The sequence below is a fragment of the Pinus tabuliformis genome, chromosome 2_2, assembly GCF_031772625.1.
Source record: "Pinus tabuliformis cultivar Carrire ecotype Pingquan chromosome 2_2, CPIR1, whole genome shotgun sequence".
In the NCBI taxonomy this organism is placed as follows: Eukaryota; Viridiplantae; Streptophyta; class Pinopsida; order Pinales; family Pinaceae; genus Pinus; species Pinus tabuliformis.
The window spans coordinates 1,117,814,382-1,117,826,828 of NC_142300.1; positions in this window are offsets into that span (position 1 = coordinate 1,117,814,382).

The following is a 12,447-nucleotide window of genomic DNA, read 5'->3' on the forward strand; positions in this document are numbered from 1 at the left end:
AAGGTGGGACAATATTGGTGGGACTAACAACTCCAGATGCCGACGTCGATGGACCACCATCAGTAAGACTAGCCGAAGGCCCGGTAATAATGGTCACTATTAAAGATGCAGCGATGGCACTAACAGTGGGAGTTGAAGAAGCCACATAAATAGTCAGAATAATTGGGATAGATGTGACAGTCACATTGTGAATCTGGGGTGTGAAAGGTTCTGAGGTTGGAGTGACGATACAAGACCACATGGAACTTGTAAGGCGAGATCTGGAATTCATGATATCAGCCAAAGCATAGTAGCGTAAAGGCAATGTGATACCAAAAGGGGTGACATGGAAGGGTGAAGTTTCCGTAGGTATAGGGATTTCACTGCTTGCCATAAAGGTCTCTTCACCAAAGATGGGGTTCATCTCATCCATGTCAGAGGAAGACATTGGGACCAAAAAACCTGAAGGAGTAACGGGGAAATCTTCTTTGGAAGGTTCCGAGATGGGGTTCCAATGAATATCGTAAAACTCGCCTTCCAGAGCGCGAGAGTTAAATGGTTGAATACTTAGAACAACAGGAAGAGTATTGCTAATAATCGGTACCTCAGAAGTGACAGAAGATGCAGAGCCCTTGTCACTTGGTACAGGAGACGGGATCGGTGATTCCACCAGGATGATTTAACTCAAAAGTTCTAGGGAAAAATAAACGAGTAGGGAAACAAATTCCATGCAAACTGAAACACAGTCAAGATTTAACTAGGTAAATGTGAACGTGGTCGAATAAATTTTATGACGCAGGAACAGAACTTGACCTTTTCATTTTTAAAAAGTCGATAAAAGGACAAAATATGACTCTAGTTGCCTTCAAATATTTAATGATCCTGAAAGGACAAGTGCTCAGATGATCCTTTTCTTTTAGGGAGTCGAAAAGGAACGAAAGTGACTACTCTGGAGAACTAGGCAAAAGGTTACCAGAAAAACCGTAAAACTGCATATACACCTTGGTGATCAAATGAAGAGAAATGACCAAGTACTTTCCGTACGGTAGTCAATCTTCCCGAATGCTGTGTTCGGTGCATTACAGTTCACAAGGCGGCAGACATAGCTTCCTATGGATGTAGGATGATAACCTAGTGGGGTCTCCCGATATATACTCAACGGTACTAGGAGCACAAGTCTGTACTAGGCAGCTATTGAGTCACAAAAGGAGGAATCACCCAACCTTAAGTGAAAACAATAGTGACTAGGTTTAACGACGCCAAAGCACGCCTCTAGCCTAGACCTCTAAATAATGTGCGTTAAGTTCCAATGCGTTGTTAAGTTCATTCAGTTGATTTTAGAGTTGATCTTGAATTAGGTTTCAATTTCCAGGCCCTACCGTATGTATATCAAAAACCTTAGGATGCAACTAGAATGAGTAAAGCATCTTTCATTTCGATGAACACCTACTTACAAAAAGGTAGAAAGTTCATTCCCAAATCAAGACAAAACAAAGACAAGCAAATGCAAGTGCTAAGAAACACAATGCATTAACACACCAATCCTACATTGCATCGATACTACTAGTGATAGATTTAAAGTTCGCTTTCCAATTTCTCAAACATGAAAATTTGAAATGCAAATGTACTTTCACTTTCGTATACTAAATGAATGCAATCTTTTGATTTTGATTTTTTTTTTTTTTTGAATTTAAAGAGACAAATGAGCGAGTGTAAACTAATCAACCCAAACAATTGTAATCTATGCATGGTAGTGAAGAAACCAAATCAATCATAATAAATTGCCTCAAGAATCGACACCAAAAATCGACCAGCAAGAAACAAGCAACGAAAAAGCCTCAAGCAAATCAATAAGATGGTTGCGGATGAACCTTGGATAGACAAGCAACCCAGACAAATGGTTCAAAAACTTGAAAGAGCTAGGTCACAGAGCCTAAAAACACAAGACTCACTCAATGAAACCAAAGAGATAGTACCCTAACCAAAAGCAATTAAAACAAGCTGATGGGAGAGAGGAAAACAACAGGGGATAAACAAGACTGGTGAATTCAGGAGGTGAAGTTGTAAAAACAACTTGCACAGGAATCATCGTGGGTATATAACCAGCAACTTGTGACGATAAGCGAATCATCGCAAGGGTGACAGCAACAACAGAGCGACATCGTTGTAGGAGTACACCTGTATTCCACGATGGGCCGATTGCAGGGATAGTCGCGACTATACGACATGGTATCAGCGACATATAGGTTTATAAAATGAAGACAGTGTGACGTCGTTGCGACTGTCAATATTTTTCCAGCAACGAGCTCAAAATTAATGGAAAATGAATGAAAACTCCCAAACAAACACCAGTCTATCCTTCCAAACAGTAAGGGGGATTCCTAGATAAACCCAGGCAATGAAAACCGAAGGTGCAAACCCCTAAAATCCAGGAGACACTAAAAAACAAATCAAGGGTAAACAAAAAGAATACATACAAAGGACTCCTCAGCAGAGTCGCCAACCTATGATAAAGGAAAGTGTTCCCTCTGTGGACAGAGGCAACCCCTCTAGCCCTAGAGTGGGTTTAGTCATAGTAAAGAAAAAAAATAATTGATTCCCTTAAATAGTCATCGTTGGAGGCCTACCTCAAACTGGTGGTTGATGAAGTTTCCGTTGCACTGCTCCAACTTCCATTTCTTTCTCCTCAATGAGCAATAAATCTGAAACACCAAAAGAAAATAACAGAGCACATAATCAAGAACAACAATGATCTATTTACTTATAAAGTCAAGAAATCATAAGCTATTAAGTAAATTGTACAAAAGATATAGGAAATCGTTATTGATTGTATTAAAATGAATCAAGAGAAAAGCTTACAACCAAGTCTTGATGTCGCAAGCCTTCTCAGAGGGTCCAACCAGTATGTTTCTTCAAGCATTCACTCTCAAGAATGGGTCTCCCTAATAAATGATATCTCTCTCTCACTCACAAGCTCTAATACAAGGTTAAGTAACTCCACAACCTCTTACCAAACTATTAGCAATCCCACACTTGTCACACTCACACCAAAGCTATCTACTTAGTTTCAAAGCAAACTCAAAAGAACTAGCCAGCACTACCCAACTAAAGAACTAGTAGATCATAGAAATGGTGAGTGATTTTATAGGAGAAGGAGTCTCCATGAAATGAGGGAGAGGGAGCTTATCCTTAAGGGAAGTTGCACAAGAGGTGGAACCACCATCCTAGAGGAGGAAAAGCGACCCAAAATGACCCAACAACCAGCTCTAGAAACACCCAGAAGGCCGACTGTTTGAACAAATTCGCCAAATCTGGGTCATCGCAAGTCATGAACTAAGGATCGACGACAACATCGCAAGGAGGAAATGCATGTAGACCAGTCATCATGATAAATATTTGGGAGCCTCATGCCAAGCCCTAAAATTCGACCATCACAGGAAATACATGTACACCTGCGATGGTGTTGTGAATGGACTATTCATGACAAGGGATCATCGCACATTTTAATGCCTTACTAGTGACAATGTAGAAACTTAGGGAAAAAGGGTCAGTGTTCAACATCAGAGAACATTGTTTAATATTTTTTCATGAGTGGGAAGATATGAACATGTTTATTTGACACATGACACAACAGCGGGACTGAGATGAGGACAATGACAAATTACTGTGTAACACCTGCATCACCTATTTCTCGATATGGGTTGAGTTGTAGCTCCCCCCATGATATTTACAGGTAGTAGCCCAATGGCATATTTTTGGGTCGTAGCCTAATGAAAAATATTTTCAGGTAGTAGCCTGCTGGAAAATATTCCAGATAGTAGCTCGCTATATAGATTTCGGGTTGTAGCTTGATGGGAAGAGGGTGGTAGTTTTTTCTCCCCATGTTTCTTCTTCTTTAGATTCGATAATGTTTCTTCAGATATAGTTGAGCATATTTGTAGAGATGATGACATGATGAAACATTGATTGATGGGCAGGTTTTATAGTTGGAATTCTCCTTGGTTGAGAGAGAGTGTTAAAAATATTAAAATTCGGTTGAATTCCACTTTAGGCTGCTCATTTGATGGAGATAATGATGGAAATGAGTTCCTCTTTTCAAGAGGACCAAATTGACCTAAATATCACCTTTTTCGGACAAGCAGAAGTTATTTTTTGATTTTTTGCACCCACTCTTATATATTGGATCAGGGCGGCTTCACTCTCATGCACACTTGGACAGGTCGACCTCAACATAAAATGGACATTGTTGGACACCCCTAGAAGCTTATAAATACAAGAGATATAGAAGCCCATTTGGACATCACAGCATCAATCATCTTCTTCTCTTATATATGATTTGGTTCAACACATTAGTGAAGGAAAAGGTCGTATGAAGGTTCGAAATCACAGATCTGAAGCTCTCACAAAATTAGGGTTTTTGTTCCAGACGATGGCATAGAACTAGGAAATTTCGTCCCTCGACACACACATGCTATTGTTAAGACAACGTATAGTAAGCTACAAATGCACGCATGCTAAATTGGAGGGAGAGTCAAGGGTTTTGACTACAATTGAGCATCATCTGAAGTTTTTTCATGTTTTCTGAAGTCTGAATCAAGTTGCCACTGATATATTTCTCCATTGCAAACTAGTTTCTAAATTTGTTGGGTTGTATTTTTAATCATATTTTATTGGTCTCATTGTACTCTACTGAATATTTTATGACAATCTAATAAAAGAAGAATTTCAAAGGATTCCCCCCTAGTGGTTTTTCCCTAGTCTTTGACCAAATCTAAGGTCTCTTGTTGATGTGATGATTGTCTTCTTTGTCCTTGCATATAAGTTTCTATCTTCAATTATTGTTGATGAATGGAAAGACTAATTGTAATTGGAAATATTGATAATTGAAGTTTGGAATTGGGCTAAAGTAATTGATACAACATAGATCAATTTGAAAAATTAACAGTTAGATTTCTTTGTTGATGCTTGGCTTGGTGGATATGTTTACCTTTATGGTGGGTAAAACATTGGACATGTTTCCCTCCTCAAATGCATATGGCGGGAGATGGGATTCTTGAACTAGTTGACCTTCCCTAGTTGAAAAAAGTGTTTTGTTTCTACTAAACAAATGTTAGTGGATACCAATTCTTCAATAGATGTGAAGGCTCATTCTAGTAAAAAGAAAGAGATATAGTGAATGGATTCCCAAGGAAACTCAGGTTCTTTCATGGCCTCCAACGTATCATCGTTGGAGTGAAAAAAAAATTCCAATGGTGTAAGTGGCTAGGAGTAGTCATGAGGCTAACATTGGTGCTTAGCAATGCTAGTAGCTAAGCAAGAAAATGATTCAATGGTCATTGTCGTGGAACCCAATGATGTGGAAAATTTGAAAATTAAATTTAGCCTACACAGTCGCTAGTGGGACAACCTTCACAATGGTAAAAGCGGTCTCGAACAGATGACATGAATTAGGGTTCCTACATATGAGGAGATTAATCGTATGTGGTGTTGGGTGTTGACAACACCAGGCATTGGGAGAATATCCCTGATGGGTACCTAAGGGTATCTGGGGGCAATGAACGCAATATTAGAATTACATTTTTGCAAATAGGCCCATGCCTCTTAGAATCAGGGTAGGTGTGCACAAAATTGAGCATGATGGTTTCATGTGAAAATGTGACAACTATGGCACTTGCACCTGCCTCTTTTGTTAGGTAATGTTAGAATTCCAAGAAAATCTCTTAGGTTGTAGCTCAGAGATGCCTGGTAACATATAAATTCAACTATTGTTGTAGGTTAAATGGAAGGAAAGATGCTTGTTCAATCCAGATAACCACTTCTATTTTGTTTCACTCCAGACATGCATGAACACCCCCAGACTACAAGGCTTTAGACCACTAAATGCTCATAGTTTAGATATTGGATAAAAATGGAGAATACTAACCACACTAGCAGATACACAAGACCATATGATGATCAGATGCAATTAGTAAAGAAACTTGTAAATCTATTCTACTGATGCACAGACAAGATGACAGCTCTCTTGCATCAGATAGAAAGAAACTTGAGTAACCTATTCAGAAATACATTCAACAATCTAACATAGAGATAGGATGACAGCTACCTAATGCTAAACCTCAAAAGGTCAAGAATATAGAATGTTAAGCACAAGCTTAGAGTAAGAAGAAAATGGACAACAAATAGTTAACAGCAAAAGAAGCTTATATTAGCTGAAAATGAAGACGAGACGTTGCAAGTGGAAAAATATCTACAGTCTCCAGAAGTTGAACCTTACATCAAGATGCCAACCACAAACCATCAACCCTGATTACATCTTGTTTCTGAGTATTTATAGATCTACATTACAAGGGCACTCGGCCATTTAGGTATGGAGGGGTCATAATTGACCACCAACTGCATTTAACTGCCTGATGGAGTCTTAGAATGTGTTTGCTTGCTGTAGTGGATGAATCTGATCTGCTCAGGTGTTGTGCTATCCTCTTAGGTAGTTGGAGTGCTCGTACTAGTGTAGCTCCATAACTGATAAATGCAGTTATAGGGTCATGCTCTGTCCTTTTCTGCCTTGGTTATAATGTCTGTTAAACATGGTTGTTGGGGTTTATTATGGCTGGTACTGGTAAGCTGGCCACCTTCCTCCTTCGGGAAAATGGAGTGGTCAGAAGACGTGGACTGCATGGGCGAGTGGGTGATTTGGATGAGAAGAAAGAAGGACTGTCGGATTGGGGAAATGGATGGAGGAGATGGCTCGGTGGAGGATATTGGTTGAGGTGGGAGCAGGTTGAATTTGGGCCATCAGATCTTCGGCAGATAGATCGGACGGTGATCGGGATACGGAGTTGCGTGGGAGTTTAATGGGCGGGCAGTATTGGTATTGATCGTAACGCTTTTGGGCATAAAGAGGTAAAAGGATGGGGTCACACGATTCCACTCAGCGATCGACACGTAATGGCGAATGAGAGAGAAAAGTCGCTCTCATCGCGCGCTAACGTTCGATTGAGTGGACGATGCGATGAGAGCAAATGTTGTGGGATCGTTTCGAAGGTGATCGGATGGTTGGGAAAGGTCGAGTGGGTCACTTTATCAGGCGCGACAAGAGCCGTCAGATCTACGGGAGGAAATCAATGGTGGGGAATGATGAATGGTTTTAGTAAGCACGCGAGGGCGTATGGGTAGGTTTTATGCGGGTTTGGGTTTTGCGTTTGGGGAAAAAGCTAGAAGGGGCTATTTTGCAGGGTTTAGGAGGAAAAAAAAGGAATGGAGGTGGTGGAGGGAAAGTGGGATTGAAGGAAAAGGGGAAAATTACCATTGTGAGACCCCTTTTAGGATGCCACCAAATAGGCCAAGCTTACTTCTAGCCTTGAAAAATCAGCATTGCATAGCAGAGCTAACATTGGCTCCTTCTGGGGATGAGATCCTCCCTGTGAGGTCTCAAGAACTGTAGACCACTGCCATTCCTACAAAAACAAGATTAGCAACATTCCCAAGTGTTCCATTAGGCATGGAGTCTAATAAAGTCTACACTAAAACCTGATAAAAACAACATATTTACAACATTAAGGCCTGAATACCTTAAACAACATAAATTTTCAAAAATCGCCCATTAACTGGGCCATCAGAAACTATCTCTCCTTCCACACTTTGCAGCATGAAGGTATTGTTCCCCTAGATCTGTGTGATGACAAAAGGTCCAGTCCATAGAGCATCAAAGTTCCCATGGTTGCGTTTATTCTCCTTCAGTGCATCCCACTTAAGACCCAAGTCTCAAACTTGAAAAATGTCTACCTTTACCTTTATGTCAAAGGCTTCCTTGATCCTCTGTTGATGTGATGCAGACTTTTCAACCGGCTACTCTCTGATTTGATGTACTTCTACCAAGTCACTGATCCTTTTTGCCATGTCATCTTCCTCATTCTACTCTTCCTGCAAGAACTTTGCCACAGGGAGGGTCAACTGGATTGTGAATACAGCCTCAGTGCCATATACCAGCCTGAACGGGGAATTCTCTGTGGATTTCTTGGTGGTTACCCTATCAACCCATAATGCATACTTCAGCTTGGAATCCCAATTCCTTTTATTGTCTTCTAGCAACTTCTTTATTATCCTTATCAGGCTCTTGTTGGATGATTCTGCTAGACCATTACCTTGAGGGTAATATGAGGTGGAATGCACTAGCTTAATATGCATTGAGTCACACATGTATGCCAGCTCTTTTGCCCTGAAGGCTAGTACATTGTCTATAACTAATTTGTGTGGACAGCCAAATCTGGTGAAAATATTTTATGTCAAGAACTTCATGACCACATGGTGATCATATTTCCTGGTAGGGATGGCCTCAATCCATTTAGTGAAGTAGTCAATGGCTACTAGGATCCATCTGTGCTGGCCACTGGAATGTGGATTAATTTCCCCTACGAAATCCAAACCCCACTGCTGAAAAGGGCCACTAGCATGTATTGGCTTTAAGGGTAGGGACTTCAATTGTTGTTTTCCTTCAAATCTCTAGCACCTGTCATAAGATTTCACGAATGAAAAGACATCAGAAAACAAGGTGGGCCAATAATACCCAGCTCTAAGAATCTTGTGGGTTGTGGTTTTCCAGTAGTGATGTCCTCCACATATGCTGGAATGAGGCTGATACATGACCTCCATGGATTGTTCTTTGTCCATACATCTTAAAATAATTCTAGAGGGATCCCTCCAGTACAACAAGTTTTCATGAATGAAATACTTGGTTGCTCTGAGCTTAAGATTTCTAGCTTGACTTGAACATAAGCCTGGAGGAACTTTTAGCTTCAACAAAAATTGACCTATGGTAGAATACCATTCACAAGAAGCTAGATTTTCTGCCAACGACCGGTCAAGTTGTATAGTGGCTTCTTCTGTCTGTTCATTCCCTGAATTTTTGCCTATCCAATTCATGTCCAACATCTTGCAATTTTCTTCTGCTATCAGCTTGGCAAGGCCCTAACCTCTGACAAGCTTGGTGGGCTCCAATTCTATATTAAATTCAATGAGCCTTGCAATCCATTTATCCCTTCTTCCGTCAACATCTGGCTATGTTAGGACATCCTTTACTGAAGCAGAGGGGACATTGCAATTACCTTGGAGTGTAGAATGTATATTCAGAAATCTTTCAGGGATTTGATAAGAGCATAGGCTTGTTTTTCTATGAGATCATACCTGATTTCAGCATCCCTTAATGTTTTGCTAAAGAATGCCACTGGATGTTCTGAACCCTCATCATCTTTCTGTAATAAAACTGCTACAAGGGTGTCACCTGAGGCAAATGAAAATATATGGAACTCCTTGCTATAGTCTGGGCTAATTAAAGTGGGAGCTTCCATAACGGCTCTTTCGATGGTTTTGAAATATCTTCTTGTTACATCAGTCCATTTGACCTCTGATCCCTTTTTCATAATGGAGGTGATGTGTTTTACCAGTTCTGAAAAATTTGGAATGAACCTCCTTACAAAATTCATTTTCCCCAAAATGTATTGGATGTCCTTTTTTGATCTTGGTACAGACAAGGTCTGTATTTCTTTTACTCTTTCTGGGTCAATATTGACACCTACAGCGGAAACAATGTGTCCAAGGAGCTTGCCCTCTTCTAAAGCAAACTATGATTTTTCAGGATTGACTGATATCCCAAACCTCCTGCACTTTAGAAACACCTTCTTCAAATGTTGCAAATGGTCTTGATGGCTGCTGGAGTATATTGTTGTATCATCTAGGTAGACAAGAACAAACTTATCCTTCTCTCCTACAAATGCTATATGCATAGCTCTCTGAAAGGTGGCTCCAACATTCATCAGCCCAAAAGGCATCTTGGAATACATAAAAGTTCCCCAAGGAGTGGTGAATGCTGTATTTTCTTGATCATCTAGGTGTACAGCAACTTGGTTATACCCTTAAAACCCATCCAGGAAAGACATCACTCTGGCTCCTGGGACTTTCTACAACAAATGCTCCATCTTGGGCAAAGGATAATTATCTTTCTTAGAGAATTTGTTCAGGTTCCTAAAATCAACACACAACCTGATTTCTCCACTCTTCTTCCTCACCACTACCAGGTTGGCTACCCACTTTGAATATCTCAGAGGAACTATGATTTTGGCAGCCAACAACTTCTTGATTTCTTTTTCAATGAGAGGGAGGAGCAAAGGATTTATGGGCCTCAGTTTCTGCTTGAAAAGGATGGTGTCTTTCTCCAAGGGGATCTTATGCTGGATGATCTACTTGTCATAAGTCTTAAGGTCACTATATTCCCAGGCAAAGACATCAACAAACTGCTTCATCAGGGTGCAGTACTCAGAACTTTGGGCAGCAGACAAATGGGTGGATAGATTTATATACTTGGGATGATCTAGACTCCCTATGTTGTGCCTATAGACTGCAAAATGATCTTCTTTTTGGGAAGCCGTATAAGGCACATCATTTTGGTCAAATATCTTCTCTAGAGGCACTAACCCTTTAGGTATATAGTTGCTAGGCAATTGAAAGATGCTATCTCGGCCAATTTTGTTCTTTAGCTTGGACTAGGGACTTTCTTCCAAGGTTTCATTCTCTTGGTCAATTTGCATTTCAAAGAATTCACCAATGACTTGCAGAAACCTATTTACCTCATCATCATCCTCAAAAACTTTCCAATGCTGGATATTATTAGGCAAGGATGGTCTATATTTTATTTGGACTTCATAAACAAATCTTGGGGGCATGGGAGGGATGAACTTTCTAGCAGACACAGCAAGGGAATCTGTAAGCTAATTTTTTACTCTAGGGATATATGAGATACAAAACTATCAAAAGATTCCTTGAGTCTCCATACCTCATCTCTGTATGCTTTCAGCCTTGGGTGCCTGGCTTGGAACACTTTGTTCACTTGCTGGATGATTAGATCAGCATCTCCAAACACCTCTATATTTTTTATTTCTCTATCCTTGGCAGTTTTTAGGCCCAATATCATAGCCTCATACTCTGCTATATTGTTGGTGACATGAAAATTTAGCTCAAAGGAAAAATGTGTGCTTTCTTATTTCAAATATACCAACACCACTCCTACTCCTGCAGTCTCTCTTGAATAGGCTCCATCAAAGAACATATCCCAAGCTTGTGTCCCTTCTTCCCCCATGACTTGACATACTATTTTCCTGAGCTGCACTGAGGCCTTCTGGGATTCTTTGATTTGGAGAATACATGCCCCAAAGTTAGTGTCCACAGTGTAAATAGGATGATTAGTGGGGTTCTTCTCATCATTGATGATATAGGCCAGCTGGGCTTCCCTGTACAGTCTTCTGCTTTCTCCTCCAAAAACTGGGACAGTGGCATTAGATAAGTCATTATGTAATGTTCCACCCAGTCTCTTAATCCACCCTCTGGACAACAACATGCCAAACTTAGGGGGAACATCTACTACCACAATTTCCATCATCATGCTCTTCATGGGAAACTGAGTTAAGGTGATGGCTAAATCTTTGATCAACCCCAGAAATTTCACCTTCCTTGAATCAAAGGAGAATAAATCATGATATGGTCTGGTGATATCAAGGCCTAACTCTTCCATGACATCTTTAGGCATCAGATTATGGCTGGATCTTGTGTCCAACAGACAATCATAAAGGATTTTATCATGAATGGTCAAGGAGGCATAAAATGGTGGGGAAGTGTCATTAGCAGGTTTAGTCATTGGGCTAAGCACAACTACAGGTTTGTCATCTTGTAAATTCACATAGTCAGTGGAGGCTTGTGTGGCCTTTAGTGCAAGGGAATCTAGGATAGGCTTTCTAAAAACCTCACTCTTTACAAGTTCAATCAGAGGCATAGATATTTTAATTTTCTAGACTTCTGATTCAAAACTAAAAGAGGAAGGGGACTTGTCAAGGCCTCTTACCTCTTGAGCTGGTTCTTTGAGGATGATGGGGTCAACTGCTAGTCTTTTATGTTTGCTGGTCTATTACTCTGTGGGGACAACAACTCTTTGGGCAGGATTCTCTCTGACATTGCTTGTTCTTGACCTCAAATTATATCTTTGCTGGTCTTCAGTCTGTAGCATAGCTTCTCTATCCCACTCTTGACTGGTCTGGTCCTAGATTAATGACTCTTCATAGGCAACCAATGTCAAAAAGGCAGCACTACCCTTGTCTTCCATGCAGTGAATCTCATCCTCTTCATCAAACTGTTCCTCCTCCATGACTACATTCTGGAAAGGAATCTTAACCCTTTGTTCTTCACTGGCCTCTTTGCCCCTCTGAATGACCTGCAATTGTTCATTTTCTCTTCTGAATGGATTTTTATTTCTAGGAGAAAATGTCTTTGGAATCCGTGCTTTCCCAGAGTTCTGCTCAACCTTCGGTTTGGATATTTCAGTAGCCAATGACTCTATCATTTTAGCCATTTTATCTAATTTGGGTTTTGAATATGAAGCAAAGGAAGAAGAAGCCTCACCTCTCTGCCTCCTTCTATCAGCATGAC